Genomic DNA, 8085 nt, shown 5'->3' on the forward strand with positions numbered 1-8085 from the left:
TTCCTCACATTCAGCTGATGCGTTTGTGGACGGCTCAGTGAACTGGGTTCCTCTTCTTGATTCCAGTTCCTGACAGAGCCGGTTTTCCTGCATGAAGGCCCCACATACATCCACTGATGCTCCACTGGTTCTTCTTCATTTCCACAGATCTCCTTGATCAAGTATTAATTTCATTTCTTGTGTGAAGACATTACATTTTTGCAAAAGCGTTACATACATCCAAAACATATTTTACATATTTCTGGGGGAAAAAAACTTTTTTTTCTTTCCTACTTTAAGATGCTGATTTTTCTAAATAAATACAAATGCAAGAATCTTTCTTGGATAATGTTTTCATGCAAAAAAATCAAAACAGGCTTAAAATGGTCTTGAACTGGCAGAGTAAATGTTTGAAACGTTCCTATTTAAATGTGAGCTCACCCTGATTTGGTCATTGCTTCTATACATTAAAAACCATAAAGGTTAGTAAAACTATGAAGTTATGATGCGTTTCATGAATTGGCCGTTTTTATTTTCAGCTTTTTTGTTTAAATGGTGACATTAAACCACATCAGGAAGTGGTTCTGCTGGAAAAGCTTGAATCCAAACACGTTTAGCTTTACATGTTTTACTCAGAAAAATGGTTCTCCTTTCATTTGGAAGATTGTTTTGTTTTCTTCTAACTTCATACATGTGAGACTCTGGGTGGACCTCCACTGGGCTTTGAGCCGGAGTTCTGCTTAAGCTTTGCCAAAAGGTTAATGAGGAAGACCTCCCGGCTGCTGTTACCTTCATCGTACCGCCGCCTTCATCACCAATAGCTACGTTTCCCACCTTTTCTTCTCCACCAGTCCCAATCATTATATTTGTCATTAAATTCCTGAAAACAGGCCTCTACATGATTCCAGACTCTGAGGTTTGTTCACCTTTAGAGGCGTCAGAGTCTAACCGTCTCTGTTTAGGTTTCTGTGTTTCTGCTCGTCTGTAACTCCTTCTCCTCATTGGAAGCGTGTGGCTGTGGGAAGCTGCAAGGCGGAAAATTATAAACACATCAAAAGATAGTAGTGGATTTTTTTAACCGTTTATTATTGCTACGTTTGTCTGAATTGTGCACTTTGAATTGGGAATTACATCAAATCTCAATTTCAGAATGATCAGGATTAGTTTTAGATTCTCAAAACAGTCAAAATAAATATTTATTTTGACTTTAAACTTGTTTTAATTTAACATTTTTGTGTAAATGTGTTTTCTTATGAGAAAGCCCTGTACATCATACCATGTATGTATGTACAGGGTAATATAACTGCACTATTTAAATGACATTCTTGCCAACTAATTTATTTTTTAAAACTACGTTTATTCTTTTTAAAGCACTGATGATGTGAAAAAAGAAACTTTTTTGTCTTTTGTATTTGTACCTGGAATTTCAGTTTCACAAATATTTATAAAGTTCTTTTTTTCTTCTTTCATATTTCTATTTTATTTTCTATTATGTAAAAACAAAAACAGCTTTTTAAATATTATTTATTGTCTACTACAGAAGATCAAACACACCTGAACGTTTTAGTTTGAGCAGAACATTTTCCAGACCCACATTTCTTCACATTTTTCTCACCTGGAAAGAAAAAAAACATAACCAAGAGCTGTTCTGCTGCTTTCAATGGAGTCAGAATTTTGCAAATTAAAAAACAGTTTTTTAATCAAAAATTCCAAATAAACACTCTGCTCAATTTTTAACGTAAAAGGTTTGTTGCTGCAACAGAAAATGACATAAACAGAATTGCTGGTGAAGGTTTGATTAGAAATGCTTGACCTCATCAGGGGAATGAAGCTGAATTCAGTTCAGTACGTTTAGAATCTCAACCTTTTATTTCCCAAAGTACAATAAATGCTGGTGTATTATCTGTGAGCATCCACACTAATGTTTTTCCATTTGTGGACCTACACACGATGGTATTTTTCATTATTTTGTCAGACTTGATTTTTAAAAAGTTGATTCAAGATTTAACAACGTTTAGAAACCATCAAGCAATTCAAGACCATTTGATGTCATTCTTACACATCAATGTCCATTGGTTTTAAAAAAAAAAATGCAGAAAGTAGTCTATATTTGTAGAAAACTGGAAAAGATGTCAATGAAAGAAAAGCTGGAAAACCCAGAAATGAAACGATCCTTTTCTGTTATTGATTAGAAGAGCTGTGGTCTCCACCCGTGGCCGGGTCTGCCGGGCGGTGCTGCTGCCGCCGCCGTGGGAATGAAGACATCAGGCAGAGACTGTACAGAGCTCTCCGGGCGGGGCGGCTTTGTGCTTCTCATTAATGCGCTTTAACGGGATTACAGGAGATAGAATGGACTAAAATGCTCTGGGTGTTTGCAGCCCAGATTATGGGATGTAATGTGCTAATCTGTGGCTGTCTGATAAGACGATGTAAATACACATCAGTTATGCATTTATGGAATAATGCTGCTAACAATGCTGGGGTCTGTTGGGCCCTTCCAAGTCAATGTGCTTAAAAAAAAAAAGAAAAACTGGAATCCATCAGTGTTTTGAGTCAGGAAGTGACAGCTACTGTAGTACAACAGTTTAGACATGGAAGCAGGAGTTCACGTGTACATTTATATGAAGTATTACCCTGCAAAAACGGGCCTCAGAGAAAAAAGGAGTCAAAAATGTTTACCCTATCAGAAGACTTTCTTTCAAAAAGCAAAAAAGAAATGGCAATGGGGTTAGAAAAATGATCTAACCAGACATTCTTATCATGAGAGAAAAATTCTAGTCAGTAAAGATGTGTTTGCTCAAACTAAAATGATTTGACTTTGAAATGAAGTTGTTGTTTTTAAATTAGAAATTAAACTTTTTCTGAAACAAGGGGCTTTTTAATTTCTCAAGATTCATTTAATATATATATATATATATATATATATATATATATATATATATATATAGGAGAACCTAATACTTACATTTTAAGGCCATTTTAGGATTTGCTTAAAGAATAAGTTTAGAAAAAAGAGCCTTTGATGTTAATTATTATTATTGGCATAATGCTTTATTTTAGAAGAATGAAGGAAAATTAGGAAAAGACGATTTAAAACATGGAAAGAAACACTCTCTTTTAGGAGCTTAGAAAATTCAAATGATCATTTTATCTGGAGAAAAATACTTGGGTCAGGAAAAACAGATATCTGTGCGATTCAAACATTTTCCTTGTATTTCTTTTGTTCATGTCTTTATTTTCTCAAGGAAATAAAACTGAAAGAAAGATCAGATAAAATAATCCTTCATCACTTTTGTGGTTTGAGGCCTTTTAAAAATAAATTAGGCCCACATTATTTTTTGTTAGTTTTGGGAAAATTGTCTTTCATAATGGAAATTGTTTTTGCTTTTCTAGTTTGGTTTGTTTTCTGCCATGCATGTCATAGAAATATGTCTCATAGAATCCAGGATTCTTTCTCCTTGGTATGAAGGTAAATAAAATATTCCAGAAAATATTCCTTGTTTTTGTTTCTGAAGGCATCTGCGTTCCTCTTTAATTCCCTCAAACTAACTTCTAGTATACTTCTCTGAGTTTCCTCCTAAAATGAAAAAAAATCACTTGACGCCTTTCAAATGTCATCATAAAATGCAAACTGATCAAAGCTTTATTTGACTTTCAGGAGAAATTCATTGGATGTACATGTTAGAAAAAGGAAAAGGCACAGGAAAGTCCACATGGTGCAGCGGTTCATCCTTCATCCTGATCAGCTCCATAGTCATCTTCAACCCCAAACTGCTCTGAACCAGCAGGATCAGCAGCGCCACCATCAGGACCTCAGCAGCAACTTCCCATTGCATTTCCAGTGTTTTGCAGCACAGCAGACTTTACAAACAGTTAGCAAGCAGACGGTCCAGAAACCGGCTGGCACAGCGACATTACACTTCATGTCACATGCTTTCGCTCTGAGAAGCTGGAAGCACCAACTCAGAGTCTGAGATGTTTTCCAGCAGAAGCGTTTCCTGAAGGCCGCTTCACTTGTTGCTAGCTGCTATTGAAATCAGGGCTAGTGGACGTGAGATGGAAAGTGGTCACATGATGGACAGAGGCTGGTTCACGCGGCAAAAGGGACGTCAGTCGCCCCAACAGCAACAAAGCCACAGACACACAAGACACAGATCAGCACAACACAACACCTGCTGCAGTCAACCAACTCTGCATGCTTCGCTCTTCCTCTTTTAAATCCGAGTCTTCCTCCTTCCGCCCAGGCTTTGCCTCCATGTGGAGACGAACAGCAGAGTCATTAGCAGCCAAGTCAAACACATGATTGCATTGTTTGGAGAACCTGGAATGGAAATGACTGGGATGATTGTACAATTAGGAGAGTAAGCGTGTCAGAGCAACGCGGCAGCTAACTTTACCATCACCTCCCAGCCGAGATTATTCAACAGAGTAACCCCCCCCCTCCCCTGTGCTGCAGCGTACACAGATGAAGCCTGAGGGGATGGAGATCTCCAGAACGGGATCATGGGGGGTGGCATGTGTGAAGACAGTCGTGTTGATCCTATTATGTGTTTAAATGGATTTTACACGGGTGTTAGGGTTGGGAATGTGCCATCAGACATGGAGAGGGGATGCATATTCATGCTGCATCGCCTCAGTAACACAGAAAAGCTGCTCGTAGACCATAGAGCTCTGATGATTGTTTACGGAGACGCCTCCTCTCAGTGCACGCGCTGATGTTGGACATTTCCTTTTTGAATGCTGGGTACGCGATGAGCATTTAATGCATGACGCTGGCTGCTCTTTTTGGAATATTTGTTTGATGGCAAAGCTGTGAAAACTGCTTTAAAGTAAAGGATAGCTCAGTCAGGCTTACAGCCAAACCAACCAGACGTTATGTTGTTTCTAAAGTTTCTGTTTATGCACAAGAAGAAACACTTTCAGGATGGGCAGATGACAGTCATCAAAAGGCACCAAACTCAGCCTGGTTCACCACAAACTGGTGAACTCCAGGAAAAACTGAAGGTTTGTCCACCAAAAAGGGATGAAATGTTTGTCTACAGACCCACATGTCTTTGAAAACAGGAACCACTGACATGGTCCATCACTCCACTCTGTGGATCCCAATCTGACATGTCTGATTTAACCGCCGCCGCAGCGATTTCCACTGACGTCAGCTCCTGACTGGATCTGCGTGGAGTCAGTCATGATTGGTGGCTCTGCACGGGCGGGGGGGATGGAGCGTGCGCAGGCCGCCATGCTGACCATGCAGCGTGCCGCATTCTTGGCTCTGCCGTCGGCCTTAGCTCTGACCAAAAGAATCCCCGTCTCTCTGCAGAACAGCTCTAGCCACAGAAACACGCATCCGTCGCCATGGAGACACAAACAGACTGACAGATGAATGGTGGGACAGACGAGAGGACACTCTCGGCCTGACAGGAAGTGGGCGGGGACAACACAAGCAAATGAATGCGTTTGAGTCTCATTTTGTCTCAGAAAGGTGGAGCATGGGGCCGCAGCTTCACCCAACCTCACAGCCCATGAGGGTGGCTCGTTGAGGTGAAGTGGGTGGGTGGGTGTTGGGGGGGTCAGGGTGTTGCCGGAATTTGGCGAAGAGAGGACTCTCCTCAACTACGCGTATTCTTAAGCAATAACAACGTGATCCGTATTATCCACCCAAGAATACCCGTCACCGAAGAGAGTCTTTCCGTAAACACGGCGAGCTAAGCCAGAAACCACGAGAGTGGCGCCATCGCCACGGCCTCATCATCCCCACCATGGCCATCGCCTCCGCCATCAGCAGCCCCCCTCCATGCTCCAGAGGCAAACACACACAGACACATACAGAGAGAGTGGGGCAGTCGCATTGATTGAAGACAGCTTGCAGCAGTGTGAGGCAAGGCTCCATCAATGGCTCCTCTGCACAGGAGAAAATTGGAGGCATTTTCAATCCCAGCCAGCAGCGCGTGTCAAAGGAGAAACAGAAAAATAGCAAAAAGAAGGGTGTGTGAAGCTCGGCTCACTCTCTCTCGTCTCTACGACACAACGTTCGCAGGTGACGGGCGGTGGAGGTGTGGGTGACCCGCGGCCCGACTGCCAGAGCCTTACCTGGGCCCGCTGGCGCAGGCGGAGGCGGCAGCTTCCCCGGTGATCCGCTGGGCCCTGCCTGGCATCGTGAGATCTGGGAGGGTGGGGGTTGGTGTGCACACACAGGAAGAAAAGGGGTTAAGGAGGTCAGGTCGAGCGCCGCTGCGGTGAGACAATACACTCCATTACCAACAGCAGGGACCCCCCCCCCCCCCCCCACCCTGCAACACAAGCAAAGAAACAAACAGATTAAACCAAAGAAGGGGGGGTGCAGCACCCACATCTTTCCATTTTTTTATGTTTAGTTGTTTTCCAGATGTGTTCCAAACCAAAGAAAGAGTGAATGGCCCGTCTGTGAAGATGAGGCCCGTGATTTGATTCATGTTCTCATTGGATCTTAAACGGATCTTAAACTTCAGCGTCCATAACTCCTTCTCTTTAATTTCTCTTAAAACAATGAGTGTAAAAGCTGGAGCTGGTCATGCATTATGCATGAAAAATTCAGGCAAATTTATTCCATTTTCTTCTAATGGAAGCAGCGGCTGCATACAAAGAGCACGCTCCAGCTGACCTGATCCCAGATCGGTCCAGAGATGTCTTGTCTCTAATCAATATTTACAGTTTCTGCATGGATGCCTCGGGAAAGAACAGAAAAGAGCTGTGACTCTTCAACGCCGTGAGCTGACACAAGATAACGGCTCATAAATTCAACATTACACTCATGAATCATGACTGAGAGACAATCTTTGCCTTCAAAGAGCAGAAGAGAATCCTCAGCAGCTTTGACTGGAGAAACGAGCAGAGGGACCGAATCCTGGAAAGCATGGAGGCAGCAGAAGGGCTGGGGTTGATGAATGGTCAAACAGAAGAAACGCGGTTGTCAGGGTGGGGGGTGGGGGGCACAAAGAATGAGCAGATGAATGAGGAAGGACTGAAAGTGAGGCAGACTGTTTTCCACTCTTCCTCTGGTTTGACCCCCCACACAGCCGGACGACCCGGTCCGCTCCAACAAGAACCACTCCCCCCACTGACTCCTCCAAGACCAGGAAAACCTCCCACCCTCCCACCCCCCGTCCCTCCCCTGAGCCGTAGGATTTACCCCCCGCAGGCAAACTCACCCACTCCCACACACCCAACCCAGGCCGTCTGCGGAGACCGGGGAAGCTGGGGTCCCACACCCTGAGATGCATCACATCCCTCTGAGGGTGGGGGCAAAGGTAAGACCAACAGCACTTTTTCTGTTTTCAAACTTCCACAAACACACAAGACAGGGGGGGGGCATGTAGAAGCCGCAAACACGTAACGATCTTCAGCTTTTCTGCCACTAAGGTGTCCCATGGAGGAAAAAACGGCTGCAGTGAAATGGAGAAAAAACAGGAAGACTTGGGTGGAAAAAAGAATCAAAGTCTCAGTCTGTCAGAAGTGGCCAAGGAGTGGAGAGGGGGGGTAGGACCCCCAGCTGCCACAGCAGCTTCTTACCCTCTTTCCATCCTCTCAGCTCTCCTGTAAGCCAGGGTGGTGCCTTCCCTCTGCTCTAAAATCCCCTCCTTTCATCCCCGCTCCTCCTCTGAAGATGCCCCGCTGACAGTCCGTAGCAAACTGGGAGGTGCTGATCTCCCTCCCCCTCCCGCTTCCAGGAAGAGCTCCCAGAGGAGAAGGAGGAGGCAGATCCAGGCGGGAGATGGACGATCCAGCAGGGAAGTCGGAGCTGGTACTGATGCTGCAGAGAGGATGCTGAACAAAAGATTTCCTCCTCTTCCCGTTTCAGTCCTCCGCTCTCCCTCGTCTCCCGCTCTTTGTGCCGCACTCACCTTCCTCCCGCCTCACCCGGCACAGACCGAAGCCAGTTGTTGCTCTGCAGCCACAGAAGAACTGACAGCTGGTGGCAAGCCGGCAGAGCAAGCGGTACAACTGAAAGCAGATGGATAAAAGAGAGAAAGAGAGGGAGGCTGTGTGGTGTGATGGAGCATCTGCGAGAGAGTGATAGAGAGGAGAGAGAGGGATACGGAGGTAGACATGGCCAGGGGGCGGGAAGACATA

General features: G+C 44.3%; 1 long non-coding RNA gene across 1 annotated transcript; it reads right to left on the bottom strand.

The window, feature by feature from the left end:
• Nucleotides 1–3588: 3588 nt before the first annotated feature.
• LOC105358699 lies at nt 3589–8035 on the bottom strand. Its single transcript, XR_002872387.1, has 2 exons — nt 7164–8035; nt 3589–6139 (listed from the first exon to the last, which is right to left on the bottom strand). It is a non-coding gene; the product is annotated as an uncharacterized LOC105358699 (long non-coding RNA).
• Between the last annotated feature and the right edge of the window lie 50 nt (nt 8036–8085).

The sequence above is a fragment of the Oryzias latipes genome, chromosome 20, assembly GCF_002234675.1.
Source record: "Oryzias latipes chromosome 20, ASM223467v1".
Classification (NCBI taxonomy): domain Eukaryota; kingdom Metazoa; phylum Chordata; class Actinopteri; order Beloniformes; family Adrianichthyidae; genus Oryzias; species Oryzias latipes.